General features: G+C 34.3%; 1 non-coding gene across 1 annotated transcript; it reads right to left on the bottom strand.

Moving 5' to 3' along the window:
• Nucleotides 1-9480: 9480 nt before the first annotated feature.
• Nucleotides 9481-9587, bottom strand: LOC141716294 (small nucleolar RNA R71). Its single transcript, XR_012573007.1, has one exon. It is a non-coding gene; the product is annotated as a small nucleolar RNA R71 (small nucleolar RNA).
• Nucleotides 9588-10182: the final 595 nt, after the last annotated feature.

Raw genomic sequence — 10182 nt, 5'->3', positions numbered from 1 at the left:
CTTTTAAGGGTTGAGTTTGGAAACAAGAATCATGCACTACACTTTATTATACACTTTATTACAAATCCAACTAAACAAAACCTGTCTCAAAAACTCTCTTTATTACAAAACTTTATTCTATCTACAGTTTCACTACGCAATCTTTTATTCAAACTACACAAAACTTTTATTCAACCCAACATTACTACTTATCCTGCTACACCTGATCTGGAAATTCAAAGCTCTCTTCGGGAATAGGAAGGAACACTCTTGGTATAAGAGGGTCCCGCTGCTTGACTCGCTTCTTGACTATGCGGGTCCTGATGGGTTTCATTCTCTATCTTAACTGTAAAACAATAGGAGTGACAATAAAAGAAATGAGCCAAAATTGCTCAACAAGCCTGCAACAATATATATATATTATAAAGAGAGAGAAATAAATGAACCAATAAGCTGCTGGTTTGAATAACCATCTGTATATGTATATGATAATAATTTGCCAATGATGGCGAGTGCCAAATGAACAAGACTGGAAACAAGAACCAACATATGCACTATAATCTGCTGATCAGTCAGAATATAGTGCGGATCTATACCCAACTGCATAGACCCAACCAACATAAGGAGTACTCAGGCAACTATGGCCTATTAATTAATGGTCTGGGAAAAACCCAGCCTTTATAGTAACCATCCAGTCCAAGGCTGAGCATCCGGAACAATCGGTATGCTATTGATATATCCCAACACCAGGATATACCAGAATATATGTAACAAGGGTAAAGGAATTGAAATATGAACAGGGAATTCAATAAATTGGGTAAATCAAGAATTGAAATGAAACTGGAACAAGTAATAATAAATGGACAACAGTGTATATGAACAATGATTATCAAAGAGAATTGATATGGTAGAAAGGAAATATAAATCACTATTCTGAATTTAGAATAGGGGAAAAACTTGCCTTGCGCGTACTTAACCTGGTTTAACTTACTGCCTTTTGACCCTAGCTTGCTCTGCCTTGCTAACACTGAACAAATCATGGAAAGATAGGTGTTTAGATAATTTACTATATACGTGTATCTTGAATTGATATCACGCAACCTTATCAGTCTACCCATGCGTTTCTATCTGACTCGCATATATATATATATATATATATATATATATATATTTACACAACACATTTATGCACATAATCACATATAACACGTAACACATAAAGCACATAATTAATTTCTATATTTATAATTATTTTTAGAATCAATTCTGGGCTTATACCTGCATTACTAGTCGTATCTGATTTTATTATAATTTTTCGGGATTTATTCGGCTCAATTATATCCCTACTAGGACCTACGAACTATCAATTATCACCAAACCACTCTTTTTCAGAAGAAATTATAACTTACAACCATTTTTATTGTATTCGTCTCATTTTTCTGAGTCTAGGGGTCTTCGTTTCACTTAAATCGGACTAACGGTTGAATTGTTATGAATTAAATACGGATAATTTAATTTATTATTCATTATAAATAATTATTACAACCTTTTAAATCCTAAAATAATTTTTAAATAATTATTTAAGAAAAATCAAAGTCAAAAATAATTTTTTTATAATTTTTGGAGTTAAAATGAAGAAGTTACGGTTTATTGAAAATTATGTGATTAATTATCGAAATAATTAATCACCTTTTTAAATATTGAATAAATAAATAACTAATAAATAATTAATAATTGCCTATTGAATAATCTAAAATAATAAATCTCTAATTATCAGGATTAATCACAATTTATTATAATATTTATAACGTATCGATATTTATTCGATTAGATCGATTATTTACAAATAATCGATCGATTCTATTAACAGATACGCTATTTATCGAATATCTACTATGTGTTCGAATTATAATCTAACTCAACGATTAATTACTCGTATAAATACGAGCTACTCGCAATCCTCATATAATTATCGAACTTATTACATTATTACTGAAACTTATACGATTCGTTAATCAATTAATTATCGGTATTTAATTATACGATACAAATAATCACTACAATATTATTCGAATAACTATCGCTCGAATAATAATTCCCATTATCGAATTATTACTCGTAATAATAACTAATTATCGAATTATTAATCATATTATTTAATTATTTTTAATCCTTATTTATTAATTAATTACCTAATTATTAATTAATTACCTAATTATTAATTAATTAGATAACTAATAAATAATTAGATAAATAATTAAATAATTAATTAAATAATTAAATAATTAAATTCGAATTTATAAATTAATAAAATAATTTAGAAATTAATAATACTATTTTTCAGAATATAAAACTATTTTTTTTTTAATTATTAGAATTTTTAAAACTGATTTTCTGATTTTAGAAAATATAATAAATAATTAATATATCAGAAACATAACACAGGTTTCCAGATTAGGGTTTTTAGGATCAAACCCGGGTCGAAACCGGGTTGCAAACCGGGTCGAACCCGGGTCGCGAAGAACACACCCCAGCAACCCAGAATCCGAGGCCGGCGACGTTTCCCGGCGAAAATCCGGCGAGACAAAAACATGACCAAATTGTGTGATTCAAACTTGTTTCTTCCCCGTTTCTGGTGCACCGCAACACAGACACCTTCTCCTTCCTTCCTTCTTCTCCAGTCGTCGACGTCGTCACCGGAAAACGAAGAACAACAGCGGCGTCGCCGCTTTTTCGACGATGCTAAAACCTCAACCAAAATCAACGAAACCGGTGTCGTTCGACTCCAAAATCGACGATCTAAACGTCTCTAACAACCATAACATCAAACAACAACTAGAAATTCAAACCCGAATTCAAAATTAAAACCCGAAAATACCAATCAAAAATCAACTCAATAATCAATGAAAATAAGTACATGAACAGAAAGTACAGATCACAAGCTTCAAAACGAGTACTCACACGTTCGATTTGGATGCCGGAATCACGATCAAAATTGCCTTTGATCCTCCTGCTCTGTTCTTCACAAACCCTAACCCTAATTCCCTTTTCTGATTTTCTTTTATTTTCTGATTTTTAATTATAATTAACTGATTTAATTAATAGTAATTCAGGTATTTATATTTATGAAAATAATACCCCTAAGTAAAATTAAGGGTCTAATTACACTCCTAATAAAAATATTTGGCCCCAATTTTTATAATTTTTGGGTATTAATAATGAATTTTTAAATATCCAATAAATACAAAATAAATACTAAAAATTCCCAAAAATTATGAAAAATACAAAAATACAAAGAAAAATGATATATGATAATTTCATAATCATATAAAAATAAGAATATGATTTTTGTGGGGTTTTTGGTACCTGAAGTGGTCCGGAAAAGTCGTTTTTCGCGAAAAAGGTCAATTTGTAAAACGTCTAGGGGTTCAGAATAGCTATACGGTATAGGGCATTTTTGGCAAAATAGGGCCAATGATTTTGTTTGAAATACGGGCTTTTAAAACATAGTTTTGAGCTGTACAGGTTTTGATATAATATATATATAACTGACGATAGAACGCTCAATAAATATCCAAAACACGTTTGGATCAAAACAACCAACACATAACACATAGCAGTTAGGGTTCAACGACTTAACACATTTAATCACATAATAATACTCATAATTATTATTATTATAATATAATACAAGCGTAATTCCTCGGTCGTTACAAGAAGAGTCTACTTGGAAACTAGAGTCAGATATGCTTGGCAAATATCCTCACTTGTTTAGTTAGATCAGATTCTGAGGACAGAATCCTTTTAAAGGGAGAAGGATATAACGACTCGTGTACTTTTGAATTATTTAATTATATAATTATGGAAAATTATTAAATAAATAAAATATGTGTGTTGATGTTGACCGCTATGTGTTGTTTGATTATTACCCATATGTGATTTATAGGGTACCGGGTTGTCCGCGTGATTAATTATGGGATCATATTGAATTGTTTTCACTTTCAAAAGTGGATTTAGTGCAAATTTATTTGTATAAATATTTGAAATGTCTTTAAAATTGTTTTTATAATTTTATAATTACAATAATTATTTTTAGGATTTTATAAAATTGAGAAATCAATATTTTATTAATTATTTATCTTTAATTGATTTTATGAATGCTTTTATCGGTAAAATCTATATTTAATTCTAAAATTCTTCAAAAATTATGAAACTCATATTTATTTAAGTTTGGAATATTTTGAGAATTTTAAAATTATTTTGGAAATTTTCGGGATTAATTTCACCCGCACGGTGTTTCGGTTATTTGTTAAAAGCGGGTATAAAGTGCGTTTTAGAAATTATTTAAAATTTCGAAAATTTCATTTTTATTTACTTCAGGATATTTCTAATATTTTAAGACTATTTTCGCGAATTTTAGAATTTGTTTTAAGAGCAGCTCGGGTCGTTATTCATTAAATGCGGGTTCGAGTTGCGTTTCAAAAATATTTTACAAATTATGAGAAAAAATTATTTTATTAACTTTGAATTATTTGTGATAATTTAAAATTAATTTGGTAATTTTCAGGATTATTTTTATCTGCACCTTATATCGTTAAACCAATTAAAGCGATACAAATAAGGCCATTCAGAGAGGTAGTACACGTGTTTGAACCTAGAAAATCAGACAAAAATGTGGCAGTTGCTCACGTTTGTGTTGCTGCGTGTTATTATCTGACAAAAAAAAAATACAAAACAAAAACAAAATAAAACCACAACATCCTTCTCTTATTCCTCTTGTCTCTCCCCTGTTCTCGAAGCTTCGCCACAGCTCTGATTTCCGGTGAACAAGTTACGCCGTGATTTGCTTCCGGAATGATTGTTAAGTATAAACATATATATACACGTGTGTATGTATTGTGCTTGATGTCTGTGCTGCTGTTATTTTTATTGTTTCCCCATCGCCGCCCCTCTCCGTTTCCGGTGAGGGTGGTGGCGCTTGGGTGTCGCTGCAAAAGGGCGGCTTTTGTTTATGCAGTTGGTTATTGGTTCAGTTCTTGGTACTATGGTTATGTTATGTTCTGTACTGATTCATGTGTGTAGGGATTGTGTTCCGTGTTCTCATTTTCCGGCTTGTTGCCGGCTGTCTCTGCGTTACCCGGTTACTCTGTGTGTTGTGCGTGTAACACACGCGCCTGTGTTGGGAATCTATTAATTATTGAAATTATTGGTTTCTGCAAGAATTATTGATGGATTTCGTGAAATAAAATAATTATTTTGTTTGAAAATTTACTGAATAATCGGTGGAATCGGTATGGACACCTGAATTACTCGGGCACCGACTGATTCCGCCGCCGTTAGCGATGAACATCGGTGAGCTGATGGTGGACTGTGATGTTTATTCTGAGTCCTAATATTTTAAAAGAAATAAATGTTAAAAATGCGAATAATAATAATTAGTTGGTTTAAATCAGTGATTGGGATTTGTGGAATTGGAATGTGATTGGATAATTGTTGAGATTGTTGTGTTTGGGATTTGACGTCGATTGATGTTTCGACGGGTAGTCCGATAAACAAAGGGAACGCTGTCCGATTTCCGGGAAATCGAACTACGGAAATACGGGAGCGTATCCGAGGATTATCGGGACATCGAGCAAGTATAAGTAAATACATATATGTATGTTTTATACAGAAACCTGATTGTATGTTGTATTGTATATTTTGCCCAAAACACAGTAACCCTAATTTTGAAAAATGACGAGTATACGTATTTTCTAAAAACGAACACTGGATCGATTTCGAGAATGTGAACCCTCATTGTTGACTGTGTTATTCTAATATAAATAATTACGAGTCGGGTTTGAATATCTTTGGGTAAGAATTAGTATCGAGGATATGTCAAGCATACCTAGACGTCTAACGTAGGGTATTTCGACCCTGTAGGTTGTAGTCGGGAACCTGAAAGTGGACGATGGACTAAAGATAACTTAGTGGTCAGTCGACGAGCTCACTAGAGTTTCAACAGAAAGACCTGAGTGTCGAAGTCGAATCCAATGGGATATAGTGGTTGGACGTTAGAGCTTGAGCAGCAGAATCGGCTCAGAGATGATCAGTAATAGTTGTAAAGCCTTGTAAGGCAAGTATTTCTGAACTTTTCTTCAAGATATATATTACCAATGTTTTTGAACTGTTTTATAACATGTCGCTATTATTCAAAATAACTCATGTTTTGTATTGCAAGAGCTTTAAACCATTTCCTTGAACCCTAATTTTCTTGATCCTAAGCCATAAGCTTTATTCTTTATAATTCGTCCTTTGTTGATCCTCAAACACCAAACCATACAAATATAATACTACTCTTCCAAGGTATAACTACCAAACACCAAACACTGAAAGAGAATGGTTTGAAAACACAGAAACTTTTATACTCCAATCATTCTTTATAACCTCAAAGAACCATATCTTGAAAAATCATTACTGGTCTAATACCTGACCCTTGTACAAACTGAAAACCGTTTCTTATACATATCCTGATATACTCTTGAGATATCCATGAGTTTTCTTGCGTTTTTATTCAAGTGTTTAACCATCATTGATTATGATCTGGTTTTATTGAATTATATTGTTTATCATATTGAACTGCTTTAGGATTGGATAGTTTTTATATATGTGGACCAGATTCGTGGTCAGACCATACCAATGGTCAAGTTAGGCCAATGTGTGCCTTGGATCCAGTAATTAGAGCAGTGTTGTGCGCTTGCTCGGGGTTAGTGCGTGACTGATCAGCAGCCTAACCTTTGTTTTTTTTAAAACTCAAAAGAAAATATCCAATTCTAATGATTAGTTAAAAAGAAACTTGATTCCTTTGAATCATTTCATTTGATCATTGTTTGACCTCAATTATCACTATTATGACTTGCTGAGCTAGTTAGCTCACTCTTGCGATTCTTTTATATATTTTACAGTTAAAAAGGATATGGATGATAGAGAAGTGCCTCAGTCCAAAGTGCGGGCTAAGGTTCCAGTTTGAAGTAAATCGAGTTAGCAGGAGCTTCATGCAGTGGAAAGATAGTACGATTGTAACAAAAACTTTATTATCAATTGTAAGTTAATTCAGTCGGGATTCGGTATGATGTAATAAATTAAGGGTGTGGCTTGTTTTCATACTTTAACCTGTTGCGATCCGTGGTTTTGTGAAGCAGGGTCATTATAAATAATATTTCTTATACAGGTTCATATATGGTGTATGTGTTGGGGACCCCAAACTTCTGACCCGGGTTTGGAGGGTGCCACAGTTGGGTTTTTTTTTTGTGAGTCTCCCGCTTCTGTGCCCATGAGTGTTGTACGGGATTTCTATGCTAACGCTAAGGTGGAGAAGAATGGCTTCACGGTGGTTAGGGGGATGACTATAGAGTACCGTGCTTATGCGATTAGGAGGGTGATTGAGCAGCCCGCGAGGAAGCCCGGTCAGGTTACTTGGAACAATAAGACTCCTGAGGACTGATAAGTGGATTTTATATCCACTTGGAACACTTTATTAAAAGCTTAAATTGGTGTTTTGGACTCAAGTTGTTGGTATTTTGATGTGTTTTTGTGTTATTACATTTCAGGTATCAGTTAAATGAAGAAAGGAACTTTTAAAGGAAATATGATGAAAAGTGATCAGATTTGGAATCCAAGGCCATTTTCAAGTTGTAGAAAATCTCGTTAGCTTCGCGTGGGCAGTTGAATCGCCTAATTCTGACGAGTAGAACTCTAGTTATGGCCAAAATAAGATTCATCAGAATTTTCTAGAAGCCGCCCACCCGGCCACGTCAGAAGTGCACGCGACCGCATGCCGACACGCGGCCGCGTCAGACCGCACGCGACTGCATGCTGATGCACGGCTAATTTTGCTGATTTCACTGAAAAAGCCTTTTTTGATTGGAATTTGATAATTTTAAGGGTACAGGTCCACTAGGGGCTTATATATACTTAAAAAAAGGTTTTCATAATCCGGGAAGATTGGGAGATCAAGAAGAAGACCTAGAAGCACAAAACAACTCCAAAAAAGAAGATCTTGTTTTCTACTTGTGATTCTTTGAATTAGTTGTAACTTTGGATGCTCGTTTTCGTTCTTGTTGAACCTAGATTTCGTTTATTCGTACTTTAATTATTATTCAGTTTATTAAGACCTTGTTTTATACCATTCTTTCATTGGAACCCATGATAACGATGAGTTCAATTATGGGCTAATCGTTATCATGGGATTCTAGCGGATTTACTTATGGATTTCAATAATTAATTTGCTTCGACATCTTGGTGTGTGGTGATTAATTGATATCTTAGTATTGGTTGTGCTTATTTGTCTTATGTGCGTAGCTAACATATAAGATAGTTTGTTAATCTCTTTTGAAGCGACAGTGAATCTTGAGATTTAAAACTTGCCATGCTAGCATAGGTTCATGTATTTGTTATGCATGATTCATAGGTAATTTTAACCATCTTACTTGCCTTATGTAATCACGATAGATAACTTGCGCATTAAACCGTTATGTTTTCAATTCTTATAGACATATAAGGACTAAGCATAATTGGTGTCTATTCAACTTCTATCTCTTTTGTGGATGCTTGGTAGTAGGGTATTCGTACAACGAAAGTTGTCGTTTATCAGTTTCGTATTATCTGATTAGTGTCATCACCATCACATGCTAGGGTTAAAGACATAAACTTTGAATGAAGTATTTAATGAAGTTAAAATCCCATGTTTGTCATATATAGTAATTCAACCTCAATTCTCTTAGTTAATGTTATTTAGTATAATCTCTTAGTTTACTCAAAACCCAATTTGTTATTTATCTTAGCATTGAGCGATAACCGTACATTGTTGCATAGGTGCATAAATTGGACTTAACCTAAACCAGTCTATGTGGGAACAAATCTGATTTATATCATATACTACTTGCGAACGTGTATACTTGCGTGAATATTAGCGCGTTTTTTCGCCCTAACAAGTTATTGGTGCCGCTCCCGGGGACTCGGTGTTAATTTTTAGTTTATGTTCTTGTCATTAGTGGTCGTTAAAGTTCACTGACTCAGATTCTTTTACTTTCACGGTTTATTTATTTGTGTTCCAGGTACTCATTACAATGGGAGATCCAGCAGCACGAACGAAAGCCTTGATGGATTTTTCTCAACCCAAGATCAATGATATTCAATCTAGCATTGTCCGGCCAGCTATCACAGCTAATACCTTTAAGATCAAGCCTGGCATAATTCAATGGGTGTAGAATTCAATCCAGTTTGGGGGTTCTCCAACTGAAGATCCCAAAATGCACATTAGGGATTTCATTGAGATCTGCGACACCTTCAAGTTCAACGGTGTTTCTGAAGATGCTGTGAAGCTGAGACTGTTCACATTCTCTCTGAGGGTCGGACAAGGCTAAGAGCTGGTTATACTCTCTACCAGCTGGTTCGATTACTACTTGGGAAGATCTTGCTCAGAAGTTTCTTACTAAATTCTTCCCTATGGCGAAGACAGCTGCACTCAGGAATGCTATTACTCAATTTGCGCAGCAAACGGGAAAATTGCTATATGAAGCTTGGGAGCGCTACAAGGAGATGCTTAGGAAGGGTCCTCATCATGGAATTCCTGATTGGATGATCATCAATTGTTTTTACAATGGGTTGGGAGCACAATCCAGACCCATGCTCGATGCAGCATCAGGTGGAGCATTATGGGCAAAGAGCTATGAGGAAGCTTATGATCTAATTCAACTGATGGCTGCTAATGAATATCCGTATCCAACCCAGAGGTATCCACAGGGCAAGGTAGCAGGAGTTCTTGAAGTGGATACAGCTACGGCTATCACTACTCCACTAATTGCGTTGTCTATGAAGATCGATTATCTGGGTAACTATGGTGTTAAGCAGATAATTAGTGTTCGTGAGCTGTGTACAGGTCCGCATGTGATGGAGCAATGTGCTATATCTAGTGACTCAGCTCAGTTTGTGAGCAACTTTCAGAGATCGCAACAACTAGTTCCAGACACTTATCATCCTGACAACTGGAATCATCCTAACTTCAGCTGGAGCAACAATTAGAATGCGATGCAACAGCCATTCCAGCAGTTTAGAAATAAGTAATTCAACCCTCCTGGTTTTCAACAACAAATTACACCAAAAAATAAACTCTTGGTGCATGTCTATCTTCGAATGAAAAATATGAATTGGAGGAGTTGCGGC

The sequence above is a fragment of the Apium graveolens genome, chromosome 3, assembly GCF_009905375.1.
Source record: "Apium graveolens cultivar Ventura chromosome 3, ASM990537v1, whole genome shotgun sequence".
NCBI lineage: Eukaryota > Viridiplantae > Streptophyta > Magnoliopsida > Apiales > Apiaceae > Apium > Apium graveolens.
Note: the sequence above shows the minus strand (reverse complement) of the source record. Positions and strands in the feature narration are given on the sequence as shown.